General features: G+C 33.8%; 1 pseudogene; it reads left to right on the top strand.

Annotated features, from left to right (window-relative positions):
• Positions 1 to 9489: 9489 nt before the first annotated feature.
• LOC100924082 lies at positions 9490 to 9982 on the top strand (annotated as a pseudogene).
• The last annotated feature ends 3173 nt before the right edge of the window (positions 9983 to 13155 follow it).

The following is a 13155-nucleotide window of genomic DNA, read 5'->3' as shown; positions in this document are numbered from 1 at the left end:
AAAGAACCACCAAAAAAATTATAAAGAACAAATGTGCCTAGAAAGAAGAGAAATTAGAAGACATTCCTACCCTTTTCCCTTTTCAGAGGTAGGAGATACACAAATATTGAACAGTGCATATGTTTTCAATCTTTTTCTAGGTTTTGGTCAATTATGCTATTTTCCCTCTTTTTGTTTTTGTCTTTGAAAAACCTATGTTACTTGGAATGGCTCTGTGGAGGGATATGAGAAAAAGATACTGGCAGAATTTTTGGTGATATTAAAAAAAAAGAATAATTTTTTAATGTTTTGGTGGGGGTGTCTTTATACAATCTCATCAATATCAACTGTTTCTATTTTTGCTATTTTGTATCCTATACTTTGTCAGTTTTCTGAATATAAGGTAAAATCTCAGTTTTGATTGGTATGTCTTTTGCTAGTGGTGATTTGTAGCTTATGTTCATGTTTGTTGACAGTTCGAAATTCTTTAAAGAGCTTTTTATTCGTAAATTTTGGCCCCTGTCAATTAGTTATATATTTTTGTTGTTTGTATATCATGGATATCAAAACCTTATAGGTATATTTGATAGACATTTTAACTGTTTCCCTTTTTATCTTGATTGCATCAATTTTGTTCTTGCAGAATCTTTTCAATTTTATATAGTTGAAGCCATCTTATCAGAACTTTTAACTGTGAAGATGTTTTCCCAGTTTGTTGCTTCCCTTCTAATCTTGTTTGCATTAGTTTTGTTTGTACAAAAACTTTTTAATTTGATGTAATCAAAATTTTCTATTTTGTGATCAATAATGGTTTCTAGTTCATCTTTGTTCACAAATTTCTTCCTCCTCCACAAGTTTGAGAGATAAACTATCCTATGTTCCTCTAATTTATTTATAATTTTGTTCTTTATGCCTAAATCATGGACCCATTTTGATCTCATCTTGGTATATGGTGGTAAGTGTGCGTCCATGTTTAATTTCTGCCATACTAATTTCCAAGTGTCCCAGCAGTTTTTGTCAAATAATGAATTCTTATCCCAAAAGTTAGGATCTTTGGGTTTGTCAAACACTAGATTGCTATAGTTGACTATTTTGTCTTGTGAACCTAACTTATTCCACTGATCAATTAATCTATTTCTTAGCCAATACCAAATAGTTTTGGTGACTGCTCCTTTATAATATAGTTTTAGATCAGGTACAGCTAGACCACCTTCATTTGATTTTTTTTTCATTAATTCCCTTGAGATTCTTGATCTTTTGTTCTTCCATATGAATTTTGTTGTTATTTTTTCTAGATCATTAAAATATTTTCTTGGAAGTCTGATTGGTATAGCACTAAATAAATAGATTAGTTTAGGGAGTATTGTCATCTTTATTATATTCACTCGGCCTATCCAAGAGCACTTAATATTTTTCCAATTATTTAAATATGACTTTATTTGTGTGGAAAGTTTTTTTGTAATTTTGCTCATATAATTCCTGACTTTCCTTTGGTAGATAGATTCCCAAATATTTTATGCTATCGACAGTTATTTTGAATGGAATTTCTCTTTGTATCTCTTGCTGTTGGATTTTGTTGGTGATGTATAAAAATGCTGAGGATTTATGGGGATTTATTTTGTATCCTGCAACTTTGCTAAAGTTATGAATTATTTCTAATGCTTTTTAGTAGAATCTCTGGGGTTCTATAGTATACCATTGTATCATCTGCAAAGAGTGATAGTTTGGTTTCCTCATTGCCTATTCTAATTCCTTTAATCTCTTTCTCGACTCTTATTGCCAAGGCTAGCATTTCTAATATAATATTGAATAATAATGGTGATAGTGGGCAACTTTGCTTCACTCCAGATCTTACTGGGAAAGGTTCCAGTTTTTCCCCATTGCATATGATGCTTACTGATGGTTTTTAAATATATGCTCCTGACTATTTTAAGGAAAAGTACTTTTATTCCTATCCTCTCAAGTGCTTTTATTAGGAATGGATGTTGGATTTTATCAAATGCTTTTTCTGCATCTATTGAGATGATCATATGGTTTTTGTTAGTTTGGTTATTGATATAATCAATTATGCTAATAGTTTTCCTAATATTGAACCAGCTCTGCATTCCTGGTATAAATCCTACTTGGTCATAGTATATTATCCTGAGGATGATTTTCTGTAATCTTTTTGCTAATATTTTATTTACGATTTTAGCATCAATATTCATTAGGGAGATTGGTCTATAATTTTCTTTCTCTGTTTTCAACCTACCTGGTTTAGGTATCAGTACCATGTCTGTGTCGTAAAAGAATTTGGTAGGACTCCGTCAATCCCTATTTTTTCAAATAGTTTATATAGCATTGGAGTTAATTGTTCTTTAAATGTTTGGTAGAATTCACATATAAACCCATCTAGTTCTGGGGATTTTTTCTTAGGGAGTTGGTTAATAGCTTGTTCTATTTCTTTTTCTAAAGTGGGACTGTTTAAGATATTTACTTCTTCCTCTGTTAATCTGGGCAAGCTATATTTTTGAAGGTATTCTTCCATTTCATTTAAGTTGTCGAATTTATTGGCATAAAGTTGGCAAAGTAACTCCTAATTATTGCTCTAATTTCATCTTCATTAGTGGTGAGTTCTCCCTTTTCATTTTTAAGACTAACAATTTGATTTTCCTCTTTCCTTTTCTTAATCAGATCTACTAAGGGTTTGTCTATTTTGTTGCTTTTTTATAGAACCAACTCTTAGTTTTATTAATTAATTCAATAATTTTTTTATTCAATTTTATTGATCTCTCCTTTTATTTTTAGAATTTCAAGTTTAGTGTTTGATTGGAGGTTTTTAATTTGTTCCTTTTCTAGCATTTTTAGTTGCAAGCCCAATTCATTGACCTTCTCTTTCTCTATTTTATGCAAGTAGGCCTCTAGAGATATGAAATTTCCCCTTATTACCGCTTTGGCTGCATCCCCCACATTTTGGTATGATGTTTCATTATTGTCATTTTCTTGGGTGAAGTTATTAATTATGTCTATGATTTCCTGTTTCACTCAATCATTCTTTAGCATGAGATTATTTAGCTTCCAATTATTTTTTGATCTATTTTCCCTGGCTTTTTGTTGAATGTAATTTTCATTGCATCATGGTCTAAAAAGGATGCATTTACTATTTCTGCCTTATTGCATTTGAGTTTGAGGTTTTTATGTCCTAATATATGGTCAATTTTTGTATAGGTTCCATGAACTGCTGAGAAGAAAGTGTATTCCTTTCTGTCTCCATTTAGATTTCTCCAAAGATCTATCATATCTAACTTTTCTATTTACCTCTTTGACTTCTTTCTTATTTATTTTGTTGTTTGGTTTATCTAATTCTGAGAGTGCAAGGTTGGGATCTCCCACTATTATAGTTCTTTTTCTAGTTTTTTTTTTTTTAATTGTGAAGCCAATTCATTGGTTTATTCTTTCTCTAATTTATTGGCATGAGCATTTAGAGATATAATTTTCTCTTGGCTGCTTTTGCTATGTCCCATAGGTTTTGGTATGTTGTTTCATTATTCTCATTCTCTTTAATTAAATTCTTAATTGTTTTTATGATTTGTTCTTTAATCTACTCAATTTTTAAGATTACCTTGTTTAGTCTCTAATTTTTAATCTGTGTTTCCATGGCTCTTTACTGAACATTATTTTTATTGCATTATGATCTGAAAAAAGATGCATCTATTTTTGGTTTCCTGCATTTAACTATAAAGTTGTTATGCCATAAATTTAGTGTTCTCTTCTCTAAATTAAAAAGTTCTCTGTGAGCAGGTTTCTTGTGGCTTCTGGAGGCAGCCTTGTTTCAGTTCAGATCAATAATCACCTCAAATACAGCCAGTTTTTAAAAGTCTAGTCCTTTATTGTCTCTTCCAAAATAGCCCCGTTGGCTTTCTTAGAGGCCTATCTCTGTCCCTTGGTTCCAAGAGCTCCTTTGCCTCTTCCACCTTCAGCCTTTCTTCTTCCAAATTCCCCACTCTGCCCAACTGCAGTCTCTGGCTTCTCAGTCTCTTCCACTGATTCCTGGCTGAAGCTCCAAGAGCTTCTTATATATGATCTCTTAAAAGTATGAACTCAAAGGTTGACTCCTCTTCCGAGCGAGTGGGATTGTGGGTTCCTGACTTGTGAATCTCCTGACTGAATCCTGAGTTGTGAATCTCAAATGCTAATGTGTGAACTTAAGTACATAAGCATTGTTTCTATCAATTCCAGTGAGTTAGCACCTTGTTTCAAGTTCTGGCCCATAACACATGATATATGGTCATATGTTGTAAAGGAAACATGTATTAAAAAGGAAAAGGTATATTTCTTTCTATTCTCATCAGTTCTCTTCAGATATCTATCACATCTAGCTTATCTAAGATTCTGTTCATCTCCTTGACTTCTTATTTATTTTTTGGCTAGATTTATCTAATTCTGAGAGGGAAAGGTTGAAGTTCCCACTTTCCCCTATTATTATAGTTTTGCTATTTCCATCTGTAATTCATTTAGGTTTTCTTTTAAAATTTAGATGGTATATTATTTAGTGCATTACATACAATTAGCTTTTATCATAATGTAGTTTCCTTGTTTATCTCTTTTAGTTTTAACTTTGTCTGAGATCATGTTTGTTACTCCTACTTTTTTTTCATCAGCTGAAGCATAATAAAATCTACTCCAGCCCTTTATTTTTACCTTGTGTAATTTCTTATTTTTCAGTGCATTTCTTGTAAACAATATATTGCCAGTTTTCAGTTTTTAATCCATTATGCTATCCATTTTCATCTCATGGGTGAGTTCACTTCATTTGCATTTGAAATTAAAATTATTAGTTGTGTAATTCCCTCCATACTATTTTCCCTCACTGTTTATCCTTCTCTCCCTTTCCTTTTACCTAATCTCTTCAAATGAATTTTTAATTTCCTTTTAACCACTGCCTCTCTAATTCAATACCTCTCTAATTCACTGCCTCCTTTGAAGAATCCCTTCCCATCCTCTTTCCTTACCCTTCTATTCCTTAATCTACTCACATTTCTAAAATCCCTATTTTATCCTAGCCCCTCACCCTCCTATTTCTTTATAAATTAAAGAGATTTTTATAGCCTTCTAGATGTGTTTGTTATTCCCTCTTTAACCCAGTCTCAATGAGAATAAGGTTCTAGCACAACTTTATTGGAGGGTTGCCTTCACTTCCTCCTGCCTCCACTATAACGCCTCTTTCATTCATGGCTTGTTTGTATGAAATAATTGCTCCATTTTATCTTTTCCTAACTATTTTATTTTTTAGGATCATTTCTTCATACTCAACTCAATCCTAAACCTTCTATCTTTGTATGTTCTTTTAAATTAGCCTAGTAAAGATAACATTCTTAAAAGTTACAGATAACATTTTCCTATATAAGAAGCAAACAGTTTGACCTTTTAAAATGTTTGCTTTCTTATGTTTCTCTTGAATCTTATATACCAAAATTTCCATCAAATTCTGATCTTTTTGTTACAAATACACCTGAAAATCTTGTTTGTTCATAAGGTCTTTTATTCTTTTTTAACACAGTATTTGTAAAGATGCCTTGCATAGCTGAATATAATTCTAATCCTTTCTATCCCAATTCAATAATCACCAGAATGCTTATCATTTAAACTTTTCTAACATTCTGCCAATTCCTTAAATTTTTTCTTGTGCTGGTTTTTGTTGTTACATTTGCCTGTCTTCATTCAACTTACTTTGCTTTTTCTTTAAGTATTTAGATGCCATACTATTTAGTACCTTTTACTGAAACGTACTTTCCTTGTGTATTTCTTCTAATTGAATTTATTTTCTTTGTAACTTTGTCTGAGCTCATGATTGCTGCCCTTGCTTTTCTAAATTCATCTGAAACACAATAGATTTTGTTTTGGTCCATTACTTAACTCTGTGTGAATCTTTATTTTTCAATTGTTTCTTTTTTATAGCATTTAATTTTTCCAAACACTTGCAAAGATAGTTTTCAGCACTTAACTTTGCAAAACCTTGTGTTCTAAAATTTTCTCCTTCTTCTCCCTCCCGCTCCCCAAGACACAAGCAATCCAATATATAACCTATGCAATTCTTCTAAACACATCTCCATATTCATCATGTTTTACACACACACATTCACCGACACATAAATCAAATCAAAGAAAAATACACAAAAAATTTTTAAAAAGCAAACAAACAACAATAGCAAAAAAGGTGAAAACACTATGCTTTGATCAACATCCATAGTTCTCTTTCTGGATCTGGATGGTACTTTCCATCACAAGTCTATTTGAAATTACCTTACATCACCTCAGTCAATTGAATTCAATGGAGTTCAGTTGAAAACATCCAATTTCATCACAGTTGATCATCATGTAATCTTGTTGTTATTGTGTACAATGTTCTCTTGGCCCTGCTCACTTCACTCAGTATTAGTTCCAGGACTTTCTGAAACTAGCCTGCTTATCATTTCTTATGGAACAATAATATCCTTTATATTCATACAACATAATTTATTCAACCATTTCCCAACAGATGGTCATCCACTCAGTTTCCAGTTCCTTTTCCCTCTTTTATGATCTTTTGGGGATACAAACCCAGTAGAGACATTGCTGAATCAAAGGGTGTTGTGTACAGTTTTACACCCTTTGGGCATAGTTTCAAATTGCTCTCCAGAATGATTGTATCGTTTCCCAAATCCACCAATAATGCATTAGTTTTCCCACATCCCCTCCAATATTCAACATAATCTTTTCTCAAAGTATGTTGCTTAAAACAACACATTATTAGATCCTGCTTTCTAATCCATTCTACTACTCTCTTCTGTTTTATTGGTGATTTCATCACACCAGAAATTATGATTGTGAGGGCTGGAGCCATTATAGCACAGTAGAAGGAAGGACTATATCAGCCTGCCACCTAAAAACCTCGACAAAAAGAAAATGTATTAGACTGAATCCTGGAGAAATCAAAGAAAAGTCATAGTTATATTTTCTTAATATGATAGAGTATTTATCTAAATCCAAGAGCCAAAATTATTAGTAATAGAGATAAACTAGAGGCCACAACTGAACAACAACAAAAGGGGACTTTCCAATAATATTTGAGACAACACAAGAATTTCCTTTTTATTTATTTATTACTATTTATTGTTGTTTGGTCATTTCAGTTGTGTCTGACTCCTTGTAACCCCACTTGGCATTCCCTATTCTAGCTAATTTTTATAGATGAACAATTAAGGCAAGAAGAGTTAAGTGACTTAATGCTCCAAGTCACCCAGCTAATAAGTGCCTGAGACCAGATTTGAACTAGCTGTAGTAATAAAATAAGAAAAAATGAATTGAAGGAATAAGCATAGGCAAAGAGAAAATAAAATGATCATTTTTACAGATAATATGATTTTTTAAAAAAGAATATTAGAAAGTCACCTAAAATCTAATTGAAAAATTTAATAATCTTAGCAAAGTTGCAGGACATAAAATGAGTCTATGGGAATTATCAGCATTTTTTATATTACCAACAAAATTCAGCAGGAGAAAATAGAAAAAGAATTTCCATTCAAAATAACTTCATGAAATAGAATATATTTTGAAGTCTACTTGACAAGACACAAACAGAAACAATTTGAATGCAACTATAAACATGCTTTACACAAATAAAGTTAGATCTAATTAATTTGAAAAATATTAACAGTTCATTAGGTCAAACCAATGTAATAAATATAATACTATCTAAATCAATTTATTTATTCAGCACCATGTCAATCAAACTACCAAAGAATTACTTATTACAGTTAGAAAAATGAATAACAAAATTCATTCAGAGAAACAAAGAGTCGAGAATTTCAAGAAAATTTAAGAGGAAAACAGAAAGGAAGGGGTCCTTGTGTGAGATCGCAAACTGTACTACTAAGCTTAATTATGGAAACAATTTGGTATTGTTGAAGAATTAGAGAGTACCATAGCTGATGTCAGAAGGACCAGAGTTCAAATACAGCCTCAGATACTTAACATTTACTAATTGTGTGACCTTGTAAAAGCATTACAGGAGCAGCTAGAGGGAAATGTGTTTAGAACACAGATCCTGGAATTAGGAGGATCAAATCCCATCTCCCATACTTACTAGTTATGTGATCCTGGGCAAGTCACTTAACCTAGATAGATAGATAGATAGATAGATAAGATACAGACAGCCTAATTTCAGTTAGGTAACTTTACTCTCTTTGCTGGGAAAGGCAGTGGAGCTCAGTAGAAGAGTCCTAGTTTTAGAGTCCAGGAGCCTGCATTCAATTCCTACCCTTTTATGACCTGGGGTAAATCTTTTCATTTCCATGAGCCTCAGTTTTTTCCTATATAAAATCAAGAGGTCTACTATCCCTTCCAACTTTAAATCTATGATCCATAAAATGAGAAAAGTGGACCAAATGTTATTTAAAGATAACTTCAATTTCTTTTAGTTTAATGTTTTAGGAGAGTGATTTTCTACTTTCACCATATCAATAAAAACCTTTCTTAAACTTTGGCATAAATAACCCTTCTAGTAAAATTCGTTGAAAAAATTATTTTTACTAAGAAAAACTCCAGACATTTTAGGTTCTTTATAATACAGTTTGAGAAACACTATTGTAAGGAATAAAATATACTTTTGAGGCAGAAATAAGCACAAGTTTTGCAGACATAAAATAGACTTTGAAGTCAATGGCATGATTAGATATGTTTGTGGTGGTGTAATTTAGCTATGATTCCCCAATGATTGACAACCTTCTGCCAAGTGCTCTTTTCTCTATATAAGCCTTGTGATAATAATTAGTTCAGAAAGGACAGCTCAGGCTTGGGGCTGAAAAGGTGGCCTCCTTGGGTTGAAAAAAGGCAAACAGAAGCTGCTCTCATATGGAGATCAATGTGAATCCCACAAAATCCTATTATTTCCCTTTCAGATCTGTGGTTAGATGTTCAAGCTTTTTTTTCCCCCAAGGCAACAATTTCTGCATCCTTCCTCTGTGCTCAGATCTCTTGCTACCCTTGGAGTAAACAAAGGTAACAGCAAGAGGTCATTGGTGCCAGGAGTCAGTGACCTGAATTTTACAGCTGTTGCCTTCTCATAGTTCTGGAGCTCCCACCCAGCCCTTTCCCCTGGCCTTTAAGTAGGATTATAGAATCACTGATTTAGAGCTAGAGGGGTTCTTAAAGGTCACCCAGTCCAACCTCCTCGTTTCATAGATAAATAAACTGAGGTCCAGAGGGGGAAAGGACTTGCTTAAGGTCACACTGGTTGTTCAAGGCAGAATCCAGATATGATAAACAAGTCTTCTGATGCAGCGTAGTTGTAACTACACCCTGTGAAAAAGGCATGGCTACAGTGCAATAAGAAGTGCATTGGGCTCAGAAGTGGATAACCAAAGCTCTAGCACTAATTTTGCCGACAAGCTGCAGAGGGACCAAATTTTTTCCTTCTTACCATCGTTTCATCTCAAACAAATTTGTCCCTTTTGGCTCTCATGTTCTCTGGTTCTAACACTTTAGAAAGAAAGCGCAGGCTCTTCGGCTGCCTGATCATCACTTCCATGGGTCGTATGGATGCTCCTAGGAAGGGCCTGAGCCAGTGTGTTCTGCTGGTCCCCGCAGCGTGCCCATGTGGCTGAAGATCACCTCGGCCGACATAAAGGAGTTGATCTTACAAGCTAAGTCAAGAAGGGCCTGAAACCCTCCCAGGTAACACCAATTACTTAGGGATTCTCAAGGCCTGCCACAAGTATGCTTTGTAATTGGCAGCAAAATTGTGAGAATTTTAAAGTCCAAGGGACTTGCTCCTGACCGTTCCTAAAGATCTTTATCGCTTGATCAGTAAAAATGTTGCTGTTTGAAAGCATCTTGAGAAAAACAGAAAGGATAAGGATTCTAAATTCCATCTGATTCTGAAGTAGAGCTACATTCAACATTGATTCAGTACTAAAAGACCAAGAAAGTGCTCCCACTCAACTGGAAATATAAATCATTCTCAGCCTCTGCTCTGGTTGCATAATTTTTGGTTTATGTACTGAAATAATAAAGTCATATCTAATTGGAAAAAATAAAAGAAAGCTCAGATTTCACTTTCTTAAAGGCTTCTATGGACCATCCCAGAATAGATATAAATATCTATTAATAGATATAATATAGATATAAATAGATATAATAGATATAAAAAGAAAATGGAAACATTCATTCTTTAATAATTTACTGAGGTGTATTTATAGTCTAATGCCCAAGTAATTTTTTAACCTGCACATGTCTGTTTCCCAACTAACCTGATAACTTCTTTGAAGACAGAAACAGCGTCTCTACCCATTTTCTTATGTATTCCCACAGCAGCTAATGCTAGGAACTATATCTCATGGATATTTTTGATACTGATTATTTTTAAAGTAGGAAAGTAAATAGAAGAAAAATATATCCTGGAGATACTTATCTATTACAATAACATATATGGTAAAAATCATTTTGACATATCAATGAATTTCATCCATATTGTGTTCATCCAGCACAAATTCATTGATGTCTATATGTTCTGCTTGATTCTTAACCATGTCTTTTTACAAGTCCTAGGGAGCTAAAGTAGTAGAGTTGAATAATACCTCATATTTATATAGTGTTTAAAGGTTTACAAAGCACTTTATATATTTGATCTCTTGTATCCTTACAATTTTGTGAAGTTGGCACTTGTTATTCCCATTTTACAGATGAAGAAACTGAGACAATCAGGATTGTGTACTGCTGGATCTGAACTTAGGTCTTCTCAACTCCAAGTCTACTGCTCTATTCAGGGTAACATTGAATTTCCTCATCACTCTTCTCACTCCAAAGCCAAGGCATTACTCTGCTTGAAGAAACAGAAAGGGGCAGTATCTAATACATGTGAAGAAGTTAAATCTGACTAGATATCGATAAACAGAAAATCATTGAACAAAGTAGTTTTTGTTTGTTAAGTCTATTATTCTGTAGCTCATGAATACTCTCTTCCACCACAGATAATGTAAATCTAGGATACATATACATGTGTAATGGAAATCTGGCATATTTGTGACCCCGTCAACTTACTCAACTAATGTAGCTTCCCCAAAATGGAGAAGCTGAGATGGTCTTATTTTAGTAGGGTCCTGATGACATTTACAGAAAGTGCCTTGAGACTGAGCTGAATACATCAGCAACAATCTCAAATATAGCCTAAACCAAATTAAAATGTAATTGGGAAATGTTTAGCAAAGTAAATAAAAATACAATAGAATATAGAGAATAGTAACGTGGTTTCCTAAATCAACCTGAGGCCTCCAAAAATCCATATGGACAGTTCAGTAGCCCCAGTTTCTGTTTGAGTTTGTATTTCAAGAGCCTGTGGAGGCATTTTGTAATTGGCTTGGGTCTGTTAACCACATAATTGAGAGGAGTCTTTTTTGATTAACTACATACTCAGAACTGGGGAAGGCTTCAAAAGCTTCTAAGTCAACTTTAGCCATATTTCTTTGCTCCCCTTGGTGACTTATTTGCTTCAAGACCTTGCTGTGAGGGAAGGGGGGGGAGAAGGGGAGAGCGTGGAAGCCTTGGGGTTTTCTCTGAGACCACAGTAGCTGAAAAAGCCACAGTCCTGGCTTCTGTTTGATCTTTTCCCTTTTAGGTTAAAGAAATTGGAACCTCTGACCTAGAGGATTAAAAAAAAAACAAAACAGGAGGACATTCTGGTGTCCTGATGTTCCAGAGTCTGGGTTCAAGAGCCATTGTACCATCAATGCCAGAGGAGAAAGAAATGGCCTTTGGGAATGATCTTCTGGACCCAGGCTAGGAGAAACTCATCTAAAAGTTATTTGGATGAGAATCAAGTGGGATCAATGCTATAAAGGATCTGGATTAAATTTTAAGCCCATTTTCCCTCTGGGCTAAATTTTAAGCCCCCTAGGTACTAGAGAAAATGTTTGTATTTTGGTTTTGCTCTATAGTCAAGGTAAATATCCTTTTGTAAAAATTAACCACTCTTAAGGGGTGCTATTAATTAGCAAAGGAATATTCTTAGCTGTGGAATTCTAGAGAGTATAGAGAGAACTCCTCTTCCCAATACTCAAAGTTCCCTAGAATCCAGAGGGGTTGAGGTAGCAGATCTAGCTATATCAAATTATACCACACTCCATGTGCAAGAAAGTTACCTTTTGGGAGAAGAACTTAAATGCATCTATTTTTTCTTTATCGATACTTTTTGTAATCAGTAAACACAGAAGGAGCATTTAAAAAAATATATACCTGACAGTCAAATGTGTGATTTTGCTAATGAGATTTGCTCTATAATTTGTGAAAGCCTGCCAGCTGCCTTCTCATATTCATGAAAGATGCACTAAAAGTATGCAAAGAACCATTATTATAAAGATTGTACATAGATAGTTATAATAATAATAAAAGAAATTTTTCCATGTATATATTTTGAAAATAAAAAGCTATAATTAAAAAAAAAAAAAGATTGTGCATAGGTAAGAAAATGGATTGATACTTAACTGCTATCTCCTTAGTTGACTTTTTTTACTGATAATACCAATTGAGATTTATCTCGTCTTTAGAATTTTCCTCTTTGTAGTAAGAACAATATCTCCTAGGGAGCTGCCAGACAGATTAGACAAAATTTTCCAAGGTCTCTACACCATACATAATAGACTAGCTTTTTCTTAAAAAATATGAAATTCTCCTCAACTTAATTGGCTCACAAGACTTAGGTGTGGGCCTTTGATATAGTTTCCTGGCAAAAAAGCAAACACATGAGGAGTCAGGGGTTTCTCTATCAAGTCTCTGACCAGAATGCCATAAGATAGAGAAGCAACACACAACTGAATCAATGGTGTATATTGCTGAGTATTTCTTCTTTAATATAGCTAAGTAAATTTTTTCTTGTTATCTGTTAGAAGATCCACAAATCTATAATTGTATTAAATTCCAAACCTGAGGCACCAGACAGGCTTGAATGAAGCCCCACTTACACCACCCCCTTTTGAAATACCTTGAAAATATAACCTGAGTATCTAGGCCACCTACAAACAGGAGTTCCTAGGCTGATTTCAGAAAGGCCTAGAGAGACATAATCTGATGCTGAGTGAAGTGAGTAGAACCCTGAGAACCTTGTACACAGCAACAAGAAGATTATGTGATGATCAACTGTGACTGACTTGATGCTTTTCAACA

The sequence above is a fragment of the Sarcophilus harrisii genome, chromosome 2 (assembly GCF_902635505.1).
Source record: "Sarcophilus harrisii chromosome 2, mSarHar1.11, whole genome shotgun sequence".
NCBI lineage: Eukaryota > Metazoa > Chordata > Mammalia > Dasyuromorphia > Dasyuridae > Sarcophilus > Sarcophilus harrisii.
Note: the sequence above shows the minus strand (reverse complement) of the source record. Positions and strands in the feature narration are given on the sequence as shown.